Here is a 14,370-nt window from a genome sequence, read left to right as displayed (position 1 = left end):
GTGGTAGTGTGCACCTGTGGTTCCAGCTACTTGGAAGGCTGAAGCGGAAGGATCGCCTGAGCCCAGCAGGTCGAGGCTGCGGTGGCCAAGTGTGCCACTGTACTCCTGTCTGGGCGATGGAGTGAGACTCCAACTCAAAAAAAAAATACATTTCACTCTTTAGTCTCGGCTGCCACCATGCCATCCAGACTGAGGAAGCCCAGAAACTTTGGGCCACATGAGCCATGACCACAGCCGCATCGGCAAGCACCAAGAGCACCCAGGAGGTCATGGTAATGCTGGTGGCTTGCATCATCACAGGATCAATTTCAACAAATATCACCCAGGATACTTTGGGAAAGCTGACATGAGGCATTACCATTTAAAGAGGAACCAGAGCTTCTGCCCAACCATCAACCTTGATAAATTGTGGACTCTGGTCAGTGAGCAGACAAGGGTGAATGCTGCTAAAAACAAGACTAGAGTTGCTCCCATCATTGATGTGGTACGATCAAGCTACTACAAAGTTCTGGGAAAGGGAAAGCTCCCAGAGCAGCCTGTAATCTTGAAAGCCAAATTCTTCAGCAGAAGAGCTGAGGAGAAGATTAAGGGTGTAGAGGAAGCCTGTGTCCTGGTGGCTTGAATTCACACGGAGGGAGGTTCATTAAATGCTAACAAATGCTAAAAAAAAAAAAAAAATACATTTCATAAAGATGTAGTTACCATAGATAAGATTCCTTGTAGGATCCGGGCAAAGTAAACTGTAAACCTTCTGGAAAGGAGTCACCATTCTAGATGCCATTAAGAACATTCGTGGCTATTACCATGGCTATTGCCAGGTCACTACCTTGCTAAGCTATGATGTGGCCATATGCTCTTTGAGCTATGGCCAGGACATGTTTTCCCAAGCTTTGGCCCCCTACCCTCCATTAGGGAGGTGAATCCCTCCCCCCTTTACTCTACTTTCTAAATAAACTATATCTCCTCATCTTAAAAAAAAAAAAAAAAAAGGCCAGACTCGGTGGCTCAGCTTGTAATCCCAGAACTTTGGGAGGCTGAGATGCGTGGATTGCCTGAGAGCCTGAGTTTGAGACCAGCCTGGGCAACTTGGCGAGACATCTTTACAATAAAAATAAAAACTAGCCAGGCATGGTAGCACGTGTCTGTAGTTCCGGCTACTCGGAAGGCTGAGGTGGAAGGATCGCTGGAGCCCAGAAGGTGGACGCTGGAGTGGCTGTGAGCGTGCGTGCCACTGCACTCCAGCCTGGGTGAAGGAGTGAGACTCCAACTCAAAAATAAAAACAAAAAAAAGAACATTTGTGATTCTAGGGAGAATCAAAATTTACAGGAGTTTGGAACAAATAGATTCCAACCCTCATAAACGATGTTGAGGTGTTTGAGACTTCCGTGGAGGAAGTAATTGCAGGTGTGGTGGAAACAGCACGAGAACAAGAAGTGGAGCCTGAAGATGTGACTGACCTGCTGCAGCCTCATGATCAAACCTAAATGAATGAGGAGTGGCCCCTTACAGAAGAGCAGAAACAGCAGTTTCTTGACAGTCTACTTCTGGTGAAGATGCTGTGAATATTGTTCTTCTAAATATTTATACAGATACATAGTTGTTTCCATAAGTCACCAAATAGACAATTTACATTGTCTACAAGGAAATCTTTCATGAAAGGAAGAGTCCATTGATGCGGCAAACTTCATTGTTGTCTTATTTTAAGAAAGTGCCAAAAAATAAAACATAAATACATAAATGAACAAAATAAAATTCAAAAAAAAGAAATTGCTACCACAGCCTTCAGTAACCACCACTCTGATCAGTCACCAGTCATCAACATTGAGACAAGACCTTCCAAGGGAAACAGATTGCAACTCAGACGATCACTAGCATTTTTAGCAATAAAGTTTTTGTTTGTTTTTTAGTTGGAGTCTCACTTTATCGCCCAGGCTGGAGTGCAGTGGCATACTCACGGCCACCCCAACATCGACCTGCTAGGCTCTGGAGATCACTTCGCCTCAGCCTTCCAAGTAGCCGGAACTACAGGCACGCACTACCACACCCAGCTGATTTTTTGATTTATTGTAGAGACGAGGTCTCGCCAAGTTGCCCAGGCTGGTCTCGAACCCACAGTCTCGGGCAATCCCCTCACCTTGGCCTCCCAAAGTGCTGGGATTACAGGCTGAGACACCGATCCTGGACAGTAAAGGATTTTTAATGAGGCTACGTACATTGTCTTTTTAGACACAATACTACTGCACACTTAATAGACTATATAGTATAAACATAACTTTTATATGCACTGGAAAACCAAAGAATTTGTGTGACCTGCTTTATTGTAATATTCACTTTACTGCAGTGGTCTGAAACATCTGTACTTCATTTCAATATCTCTGATCTAGTCATATGTCTGTTCTAAGAATTCTCCTTTGAATGGGTTGTAACATCAGTTTGGTTCCTTCATTCAATAAGTTAACTAAAATCTTTAAAATGTGTTCATTTTATATCTGTTCCACAGTCATAATTTTACTTTTTTAAAAACAATCCTTTAATAATACTCATTTTACAGGAATGTTACTTGAACTGACATGAAGGTGTTTATATGTTATTTATTGTCTGTCTCTCTCCATTAACATATAAGCTTCATGAAGGCAAAGAATTTTGTTGGTTTTATATCCCCAGTGCTTAAGATAGTACCTAGTAAATAATAAGCATTCCATGAGCATTTGTCAAATGAATTAAATCTACTGAACTGGTTCCTCCTATTCATTAAATAAACTAGTAAATGGCCTGTAGCATTATAAAATGTTGCAACCGTTTTATAAATTATTCTCTTTCAAAGGTGTTTTGAAACATTTGTTAACAAATTGAATAGACTGTATCTAAGATAGTGCTTCCAGGGACACTGATGCTCCACAAGCTACACCGACTCTGGGCCTAAAAACAAGCAGTTCTCTCAGTCAGCGCCTTCTTGGCTCACGTTCAAGAGCACTGGTGAGACATAAGAGCAGAAACCTGTCTCTGAGCACCCAGGAGGGGTGCTTCACCGGGCATCCCACTCAAAGAGTAAAGGCGTGCTGCGGGGGAAGGGGGGCTCCTGAAAGGGCCATGAGGGCAACTCACAACAAATTCCTAGAGACAATGACAACAGGGGAACAGGGGACAGTGGGGACAGACCGGAAGAACTCAAGCAGAGCAGTTATTGTCAAGGTTGGTTTACAAGTAAATACTGGATCCTAGATAAACATCACACACGGGTGTGCTTGCTACTCCTATTTATTAAAGCATACAAGAAAGTTAGCTTTTCTATGCTGTTTACTGAAAGCAGCAAATGAACGACAGCAATAAACAACCTCGAAGGTCAATAGTAAGAAAACTGGTAAGTAAATTATGGCACATCGGCATTGTAGCCTCAGATACACATACTTAAAAGATTTTAATTACATGAGAAAATATTTATGCTATACAGTCATAATGTCATAATACAAAACAATCTGTAAAATATGAAATGATACATTTAAAAACAGAAAATACACCAAAACATTAATAGTAGTTATTTCTGGGTGTGAGATTACGCAAGAGTTTTCTTTCTATTTTTCTTTTTTTTTCAAGATTTCTACAATGAGCATTACTCTTATCATTTTTAAAACTATGGGCTGGGTGCAGAGGCTCACACCTGTAATCCCAGCACTTTTGGATGTGGAAGCAAGAGGACTGCTTGAGCCCAGGTGTTCGAGACCAGCCTGGGAAACACAGCAAGACCTTCACAGGAAAAAACAAAAACATTAGCCAAATGTGGTGGCGCATGGCAGCTAGCTACTCAGGAGGCTGACAGAAAGAATTACTTGAAACCAAGAGTTGAAGGCTGTGATGAGCCTTGATTGTGCCACTGCACACCAGCCTGGGCAATGGCGTGAGACCCTAATGCAAAATAACAACAACAACAACAATAATAAATTCACACACACTCCAAAACATTGCCCTTTCCAGAAATCCACCTGCCAAAAAGGGTACCAGCTTCTTCTTATATGGTTATCTGAGAAGGAACACAAGGAAAGAAAGAGATGGCCATGCTTGCACTTTCTCTAACTCTTGGCGACATCAGATTTTACCAATGGACTCTGATCTCCTGTCTCAAAAATATTTGTTCAGGCCGACATTATGCAACTACAAATCTGCGTAATCACATGTAAGCAGCAGTTGGGTAGACCATGAGTTTCCCGAGCCAGATACTCACAGCAGAGTAACACGATTCAAGGGAGCCTAATGAAGGAAGTTCTGTAAACATGCCAATATTTTATCTGATCCCCTCAAGGCACATAAGAAGTTATAAAAAGTGCCCACTTTTCACTGTCCTAAATGTATCATAATCTTAGAATTCCAACCTTAGTTTTGGGGAGCCTTGTGCCAAACTAAAAACTCCAGAATTCACATATGTTTTTTGTTTGTTTGTTTGTTTGTGTTTTTGAGTTGGAGTCTCACTCTGTCACCCAGACTGGAGTGCAGTGGCACGCACCCGGCCACCACAGCCTTGAACTGCTGGGCTCCAGCGATCCTTCCGCCTCAGTCTTCCAAGTAGCTGGAACTACAGGCACGCGCTACCACACCTAGCTAATTTTTCTGATTTACTGTAGAGACGAGGCCTCACCAAGTTGCCCAGGCGGGTCTCAAACCCTCAGGCTCAAGCAATCCACTCACCTCAGCCTCCCAAAGTGCTTGGATTACAGGCTGAGCCACCAAGCCCGGCCTCATATGTGTTTTTATCCACACAGTTTTCTTCCCTTTTCACTTTCTGTTCTCTATGATACCCCCATGGGTCTCTGATTCCTTTTTCAAGGGTATTCTGAATGGAAAGGTCCTCTTATACTTCAATAACTCACTTACCTCAAAGTAAACCCACTTTCTGATCTTGTTGCCTTCTTACAAGTAACAGTTTGACTCATTTGGCCATCATCACCCCCCTTGTTGAGGACAGTGTCAACTACTCTAATTTAAAAAGCACTGGGTGTATCACTTTTACAATGTACCTCCTCCCCCTCCCAAAGAACTGAGGGTAAATGAAGTGGTGTATTTTATGGCAAACAGGAGAGTTGCCTAATTCCAAAAATGCTCCAATATTCCTACAACTGTAATTTAGGAATGAGCCTTTGAACCTTGACACTTGACACCCATGAAAGGCCTTCTGTAAGCAGGTCTTCACAAGCACATCATGTGTGTTACAGCCTTCCGCAAGGGGCACTCACTCTCTGAAAAGGGGGTCCAGAAAGACAATATCCAGCTCTGGTTCAAGGTGACCCTACATTTTTGGCTTTGTTTTGGTTTTATTTTAGTTCAGTGACAAGCTTAGGTATCACTCATAAGCGGCTTGGAGGCAAATGTTCCCCATAGCCACTCAGAAGAAGTGACAGCGAAACAGCAGGTATAACGCAAAAAAGAGAAAAAAAATTACAGGCCTTAGAATGTGGAGATTGAGTTAGAGTTCAGTCTTGCTAGCAGTATGACATTAAGTAAGTTGCTTAACCCTCCTGAGTCTCACGGAAAAATATCTACTTACAAACATACAATTTCTATAAGGAATAAATGAATATAAGTTCATTAAGTATATAACAATGCTTGGAACATATTAAGCATCAGACAAACTGTAGCTTTTTTTATTTTTAGAAAGCAGGATTTATTGAGAGGACAGAGAAGCTCCCACAGTGGGAGGGAACCTGAAGGGGTTACCCCTGTAGCTTTTACTCTTATTATAACCACCACTATTTGCAAGGATGTTATGAAGACTAAATGAGATTATCTATGTAGAATGTGTAGTATAGTTCTTGATAAACAGCAGCTGTTACTGTTGTTATGCCTGTACTTAAGTGAAAACTTCAAAGCTAACCACTGCAGGCAATCACAAATCACAGATAGAGAATAAGGCTGAGATGGCAAATACCATGGAATTTCCTTACTGAAGTGCTGGGAACACACCTTTAGTAGATTTTATAGTAATAAAACAGCTACAGGAAAGTTATTTTCCTTTCCATTTTGCCACAATCAGGTTTCTTTTTCTCTCTGACTTCTAAATTTTGCATGTACTTGATTGGAGAGAGATATTTAATCTTTTATGTAAGTTTATTTTGAGAAAACGGGATATACTTCTTATAAGTCAATGAAATTCTGAATATACAAAGTTTAAATATGAAATATGACAAACAAAACAATGTGTTTACAAAGTAAAATCTAAATTACCTGGAATTCTCAGGGGCAGTCTAGCTCATTTTCTGATGCATTAAGGGATAATCAGAAAACCTTTTTTTTGCAATTCTCCTTGTTGAAAACCTTTCTACCATCACAATTAAACAAAACTAAATTTGTATTTGACGCTAGGCATTCTTTCAGCAGTAAGCTCCCAACAAATGTTTATTTTTTTCTCATTTTTCCTTTTTTCGCCTTGAAATAGAATGGGGGGGGCAAACTTACTTAAAATTCCCTACTTATTAGACTCCAGCTTAAAAAGAAAAAAAGTGTCAACTTATTCTCCAGAATTCTATCCCCAATCCTGTTTTCTTCCTTGGTCCTACAGTTTTGCTTGACATCTCGCCCATGTCCCTGAGCTGTAGCTGCCACTTCCAAATTCCCAAATCTCAATCTCTGGGCCTAATTTTACTCATAAACTAACACCGATTTCCAACTCTGCATATATACATCTACATGGACATCCCCCTCTACCTCAAAATCCACAAATGCAAACTGACATCACTTGCCTGCTTTCACCTCCTTGAGTGCTCACATACCTGCTATCATGCCAATATGTCCCAATCCTTAAGGCAGGCTCACAACCTTATAGTCAGTGTTCAATCACCAAGTGCTATACTCTGTCTCTTAAATATGACTCATTAATTCCCACCTTGATAATTAAACCCTTAACTATTATATACACATGTACTCTTCTCTGTGCCTGGAAAGATAAAAAAATATCCCCGTCGTCTTTGCCTGACTGGCACCTACTTACTTTCTGGAAAGAGCTCATTTACTACTTTTGAAACTTCATCTGAAGTAGGTATCTCTCTCCTGTGTTCCCATCAATACTGTTTTCCCTTAACAAGCTGCTAAGTAAATAAAATTATGACATGCCATAATTATCTGTCTCCCTTAACAGATGGCAAGGTCCTAGAAAGCAGGAATGCCTTCCATCTATACATTTCCACTGACTCGCATAAGCCAGATACATGGTAGGTGTTCAACTCGTTGAAGACAAACAGCGCCTATCTCTTTTAACATACTCTCTGCATTGATAACAAATATCTAAGATAAAAAGTCTGAGAATGTTAGCTCTCCTACTCCAACATTCAAAGCTTTTAAAAATACTGGAGAAACACTCGTGGAGCCAGAGGTGGTGATTCACCGAATTAGAATGACCTTAACCGGCTAGGCTCCGTGGCTCAGCCTGTAATCCCATGCTTTGGGAGGCCAAGGTGAGTGAACTGACTGAGGCTGCGGGTTTGAGACCCGCCTGGGCAACTTGGCAAGACCTCATCTCTACAATAAATCAAAAAAATTAGCCGGGCATGGTAGTGTGCGCCTGTAGTTCCAGCTACTTGGAAGGCTGAGGTGGTAGGATTGCCAGAGCCCAGTAAGTTGAGGCTGCGGTGGCTGGGAGTGTGCCACTGCACTTCAGTCTGGGAGACAGAGTGAGACTCCAACTCAAAAAAAAAAAAGAATGACCTTAACCAGCACAGCATAACATCCCTGGAGAAGGTGATTGCTGTTGACTGGATCAGAGGCACAGAGGAAAAGCTTCTCAAAGTGAAAGAACCAATTCAGAGGCCTACCAAGACTTGAAGAATCACCACAAGAAAACACCCTCAGGACAAAGGTTCTATGACACGGCTGGCTCCCAGAGGAGCACCCACAAGTGACACAGGGACTAAACAGTTCTTCCAAGGCCGTCAAGCAGATGACTTCCCTGAGTATTGAGCCAAGAGTTGAGGTGAAGTCGCCTGGGCAGATGCTTAAGTCACCTATTAGAGTAAATTGATTACCAGTTGTTTAAAAAAAAGAAAAATGGAAAAACAATTTGTAGTACAATGGACAGAGAATGGGAACATTTCATAAAAATATCAATTAGTCAAAAATACTTTTTAAGATTCAAAAATTACATGATAATATGACCAGCTCATTTAATTTAAGAATGCAAATTGATGTGATAGAGATATATTTTTTATCTACAAGACTGGGAAATTTTTTAAAAGCTTAATAGTATCTAAATGGCATCAATAAGAAACTGGTTGAAGAAATTAAGATCTATCCTTACAATAAAATATTATATAGCTATTAAAAAGAATGGGAGCCAGGCTTGGTGACTCAGCCTGTAATCCCACGCCTTTGGGAGGCTGAGGTGAGTGGATTGCCTGAGCCCGTGGGTTTGAGACTGGCCTGGGCAGGCGAGACATCATCTCTACAATAAATAAAAAAATTAGCTGGGCGTGGTAGCGCACGCCTGTAATTCCGGCTACTCGGAAGGATCACCGGAGCCCAGCAGGTCGAGGCTGCAGTGGCCGGGAGCGGCCACTGCACTCCAGTCTGGGCAACAGAGTGAGACTCCAACTCCAAAAAAAAAAGAATGGGATAAAAATAAGATAGACAGCCGGGCTTGGTGGCTCAGCCTGTAATCCGGCTTTGGGAGGCTGAGGTGAGTGGATTGCCTGAGCCCGCAGGTTCAAGACTCGCCTGGGCAACTTGGCGAGACCTCATCTCTACAATAAATCAAAAAATCAGCTGGGCGTGGTAGCGCATGCCTGTAATTCCGGCTACTCGGAAGGTTGAGGTGGAAGGATTGCCGAAGCCCAGCCGGTCGAGGCTGCGGTGGCCGGGAGCGGCCACTGTACTCCAGTCTGGGCGACAGAGTGAGACTCCAACTCAAAAGAAAAAGATAGACATGTATTGTTGATGTGGAAAGATCACTAAGATATAATATTAAGCGATAAGGATCAAACAGAATATATACCTTTGGTTTTTTTAAAGATACATACATAATAGTATATACATTAAACATTTCATTAAGGCCATAAAAAAAATCACTTATAATAGTTACTTTTCTGCAGAAGGGCCAGGTGTTAAGGAAAGCAAAGATTTAAATTTTTTTCTTTTAGGCTGGGTATGGTGGCTCACACCTGTAATCCCAGTACTTTGGGAGGCCAAGGCAAGAGGATTGCTTGAGCCCAAGAATATGAGATCAGCCTGGGCAACATAGTGAGATCTTATCTCTACAAAAAACCCCAAAACTCAGCCATCCATGGTGGCACACATGTGCAGTCCCAGCTACTTGGGAGGTTGAGGCAGAAGGACTGCCTGAGCCCTAGGAGGTGGAGGTTGCAGTGGACCGTGATCGTACCACTGTACTGCAGCCTGGGCAACACAGTGAGACGCCAACTCAATAAATAAATAAATACGGTATGCCAAAAACATGTATACACATTTTAAGTGATGTTTGCTATAATCAGAAGTATCTGGATGCTGATGGTAACCACTTTGTGCACCTTTTTTAATTGCAGGAGTTAAACATGACTTGTATTCACCTTACTGAAAATTATAATTTTAATACAGATTTTTTCCTTTCTTAAAATGTGTACACATTTTTTGGCACCCTCTGTACATCCATAAAAATGTTTATATTGTATCGTTCTGTACTGCTTGAATATAATAATTTAGCAATTGATATACTATTTGAATTCTTAGTATGCATAATATCAATAGGAGTTACCTGAGGAACACATATGAATGGCTACTTTATGTTGCTCTGCATTTTTTAAATTTATTTTTTGTAAAAATATACTATAAGGTATTGTTTTTCAAACTGTAGCTTCTGCTCCATTACTGAATTATGAAATCAGTTTACTGAATTGCAACCAGTACTTTCTCACAAGTGACATCACCTACTGGACTAGACTAGAAAATAACTGAAAATACTATGCACATCATGGATTATGAACAAGAAAAAAGTCAGATCAAGGAGGGTCCGAAAGTATCCAAGAGGCAAAGTCTGAAAACCACTGCTCTAAGATATTATGTGAATAGTATTCTGAATAGGATGGTTAGGAAAAATCTTGATGTCGTAATTTACATTTCAAAATCAAGAGTCATTTTATATTAAGCACAATTTTTTTTTTTTTTGAGTTGGAGTCTCACTCGGTCGCCCAGACTGGAGTGCAGTGGCCGCTCCCAGCCACCGCAGCCTCGACCTGCTGGGCTCTGGCGATCCTTCCGCCTCAGCCTTCCGAGTAGCTGGAATTACAGGCATGCGCTACCATACCCAGCTGATTTTTTGATTTATTGTAGAGATGAGGTCTCGCTGCCCAGGCAGGTCTCGGACCCGCGGGCTCAGGCAATCCACTCACCTCAGCCTCCCAAAGGCGCGGGATTACAGGCTGAGCCACCGAGCCCGGCTTAAGCACAGTTTTTACATGTCAATTCTTGATATGACCAACTTGAAAAAATACTATTAATTGAAATGCTAATGAAGAAACAATACAATTTATGAAAATTCAGAAAGAAACTCTAAAAAGACAGCTGCATAACACACACTAAGACTTAAATGGATTCTAAACACTGAACCTATATACAGATATTTGGAATAGGCTTACATTATGTATTACACACATCAATGTCTTTCGACTGGATAAGACTAAAATTAAAGAAGTTCAGAGTGTCTATATATATGTAGAGGTAACCAAAACATTCTTAAAATACTAGGCTACCTAAAAATTCCAGAATATTGACAGAAGACCAAATAGGTCAAATATACATGTAAAAATAATCAGAGCATGTATTTTAAGGTTTATTACCAGTATGCTATTGTTGTTTTCAAAATAATGTGCTTGTTCTGGTGCAGACATAGTCTGTTGCCCAGTCAGCCATCATTGTGATCAGGGTAGATAACCACGAAATGACTTGCCAGGATTAGGAACACAGTTAAGTCAACAAATTAAAGGGAACGAAATAAAAAAGTTTTGCTTTCATTAACATGGCAACCAGACCATGTACTGTATATTATACAGAGGAATCACAGAAAATCTGCTTGTCTTTCTTTAGTTTCACTAACTTCAATTTCATGTATCATCACTATTTATCTTCCACTATCTTTTTCTCCCTTTTATCCAACGCTTCCCATTCCTTTCCATTCATTAAGGCTTTACTCTTAATGATCTCTTACTCTTCTGAATCTCTTTGGAGATGATCTATACCACTCATTTGGAATTTAGTAAATGATCTCTTGTATTATTTATATTTCCCTATTTTATATACAGGGTGACCAAAAAATGTATACATATTTTAAGTATGACAGTCTCTCAAAAGATGACATTAATTGAATGAACGCTAGTGTTACTATGTGGCAGGCAGGACAGTCAAAGAAAATGGTAGAAGCACGTTGAGAAAATAACATACTACACAGTGCTACATAATTCAATTAAACTTCAGAAAGTAATAAAAAGATAACTCTCTAAATTTGTATATATTTTTCAGCACCCTGTATATACTTATGTCAACTATTTGGTAAAGTGTATAGTCATTCCACATTATGAATACAATCAGTACCAAAAAATCCTTTTAGTTATCATTTTAAATTCTCATGTAACCCAGAAGTCAGATGTTGCTCAGGGCATGGGCTCCATAACTAGATAGATTTAGGTAATATACATGTGCCCGGAGTGAGGCCGACAAGTCCAAGAGAGGAAGGAAGGACAGCACCTGCCATGGCAACGGCAATAAGGACAGAAGGAGGGGATGGGTAGGAAGAGCACAGGGTGGAATCAGTAATGTTGAGTGATTGGTAGGCTGTGGGCAAACGTCTCCGGATGGTGTGAGCAGTGGAAAGGATGGCGGTACAAGCTAGAAATAAGGAAAAGCATCAAAGGCTTACAGTGCAGAGAAGACGTGATGGATTCAAGCCATGCACGGGGCATATGGACAGTGAAGCCTGGTTATCTGGAGCTGGAGCTCAGGAGAGAGAGGTCAACTTTAGAATTTTAGAACTTGGGAGTCATCAGTACAGAGATGAGATTGCCCAGGAAATGTTCTACAGAGAAGATGAGAAGGGTAATTAATAGAGAGCTCTTTTGGAAAGCAAAAGCATTGAAGTGTCTGAAAAGAAACACGAGAAAGGATCACACAGACACAGAATGCATGCTCAAAGAAGTAGAAGCCTCCTTTTCCCAGGAAGGGATATTTTTATAAAACCAAGAAAGGTTTCCTTCCGCCCAGAAGGAAGAAAAGGTAACAATTTCAAGTATTAAAAGAAGCCTCTATTAGAGTTGTTAACCCCTATTAGAGGTACTTGGGAAGCTTGGAAAGAATAGTTTTCTCCACTAAAACCTAAGTTCCATGAAGACAGATAGATATGTCTGTCTTGTTCATTGTTACATATTGCACCAAGAATGAGATCAGCCATGTGTGGGCATTTAACAAACACTTCCAAACTAAATTGGTAGTGGAAACAAAGCCAGACAGCAACAAAGGCTAGGATGCCCTTGATGGTTAATGGTCAAGAGAAACCAAATGGCTATGGAAGGAGGGGCATTAAGGGCTCAGAGAGAGGGTTTTGTACCCTTTGCTTTGTTATAATAGATTTAAGTGTTTTAAAAATATGGAGACAGAAAATCCATGGAGAAAAAAGAGAAATCTGCTCATAATTCACACGTGGCCCTTCTCGGAATTGTGTACAATTTTAGCCAGATGAATATCAATTTGGTAGAAGATTTGAGGTTTTTTTGGATGAGTAGGAAAAAATATCCAAGTCAAGCAACATAAGATTATGATACGGAACAGAATGGCCTCCTTACAGGTGAGTGTAGCAAAACAGCTATTATCCCACTGTGTCTTTTCTTAGCTACCTCCCTTACTTTGAAGAGGTCCCTGTAGCAGTAGATAAGACACTGCAAGAGTCAGAGGTTGACAATGGTAAGGTAAAAGGAGGTGGCAGAACTAAGGAAATGGGGAAGGAAGTAGCAGTAGCTAAAGGATCCTTCAAGAAGAGCATACTTTTTTTTTATGTTTTGAGTTGGGGTCTGTGTGTTGCCCAGGCTAACGTGCAGTGGCATGATCACAGTTCACCACAGCCTTGACCTCCTGGCTCAGGCGATCCTTCCACCTCAGCCTCCTGGGTAGCTGGGACTACAGGCACACACCACCATGCCCAGCTAATTTTTTTATTTTTTGTAGAAATGAAGTCTTGCTACATCGGCCAGGCAGATCTTGAATCAGGCAATCTTCTTGCCTCGGCCTCCCTAAATGCAGGTATGAGCCACCGTGCCCAGCTTCTGTTGTTAATATAGAAATAGGGAGCCGGGCTTGGTGGCTCAGCCTGTAATCCCGCACCTTTGGGAGCCCGCAGGTTCGAGACCCGCCTAGGCAGTGAGACCTCATCTCTACAATAAACCAAAAAAATCAGCTGGGCGTGGTAGCGCACGCCTGTAGTTCCAGCTACTTGGAAGGCTGAGGCGGAAAGATCGCCGGAGCCCAGCAGGTCGAAGCCTGGGTGACAGAGTGAGAGTCCAACTTAAAAAAAAAAACAAAAAAAAAACAGGATAAGATCCACATCATTTAAAACAAATAAACAAAAAAACCCCATGGTCTCACATGAGCTCCCACGGTTCAGGACACCTCAAATTTAAATCTAGGGACCCTATTAAATGTGAGCGTACTATAAAAGATCCAATCAAAGAATATAATGATATTATATCAGCAGCTTCTCTTATCCTAAGTATTTCTGAACATATCACCACCAAAGCTCTGTGACCGGACTTTCTGGTGTTCTGGCTGGCAGCCTCCTGTCCGCATCCTCCCTCCCGCCATACCTAAACACCTCTAGGCTGTCAGCATGGCCGTGACCCCGACCTGTAAACACTCACTTCAGCTTTGGCGCAAGTGGCCAGTCCTCTGTGGAGTCTTTTCCTCTGGTCCCTTTTGCCCTCACGCTGTCTACCAACCACCCTCTGTCAAAACACATGGATCCTTTTTTCCTTGGCTCCCTGCTGTACCCATCTACATCTGCCATATCCGGTGGGGTTTGGATATCTCTCTGAAAGCACTACCACTTGAGGGTTGAAACCCTTTTTTTCATTCAACTGACTCTTCTCCAGAGCCTGGAACAACCTGACACATAATGTGGACTCTAAGCAAAGCAGAATATGAAAGACAGCGCCAAGCAAGGTTTATGGAAATACACCACGTGAAGCTACCCATAGGCAGTGACCTGGCCACGAGTCGACAGTTTTGCAAACATTCCACATCACCACAGAGCCACGGAAGCTGAGCCACAGAAACAAGCAACCACAAAACAGAACCATTTCCAAACTATTCCATGTACTAGTTTTGCCCAGATTACAAACAATGCAAGTTAAAACATA

The 14,370-nt window shown here is 41.4% G+C and overlaps 1 protein-coding gene and 1 pseudogene across 1 annotated transcript in view; one reads left to right on the top strand and one right to left on the bottom strand.

Annotated features, from left to right (window-relative positions):
* The window catches only part of CDK19 (cyclin dependent kinase 19), a 127,104-nt gene that overhangs the window by 56,668 nt on the left and 56,066 nt on the right, over positions 1–14,370 (bottom strand). The gene's annotated exons all lie outside the window — the stretch shown is intronic.
* Positions 178–622, top strand: LOC110596627 (annotated as a pseudogene).

The sequence above is a fragment of the Carlito syrichta genome, unplaced genomic scaffold (assembly GCF_000164805.1).
Source record: "Carlito syrichta isolate Samal-C Ts95f unplaced genomic scaffold, Tarsius_syrichta-2.0.1 Scaffold311768, whole genome shotgun sequence".
Taxonomy (NCBI): domain Eukaryota; kingdom Metazoa; phylum Chordata; class Mammalia; order Primates; family Tarsiidae; genus Carlito; species Carlito syrichta.
This window is presented reverse-complemented; position numbering and strand designations above follow the sequence as displayed.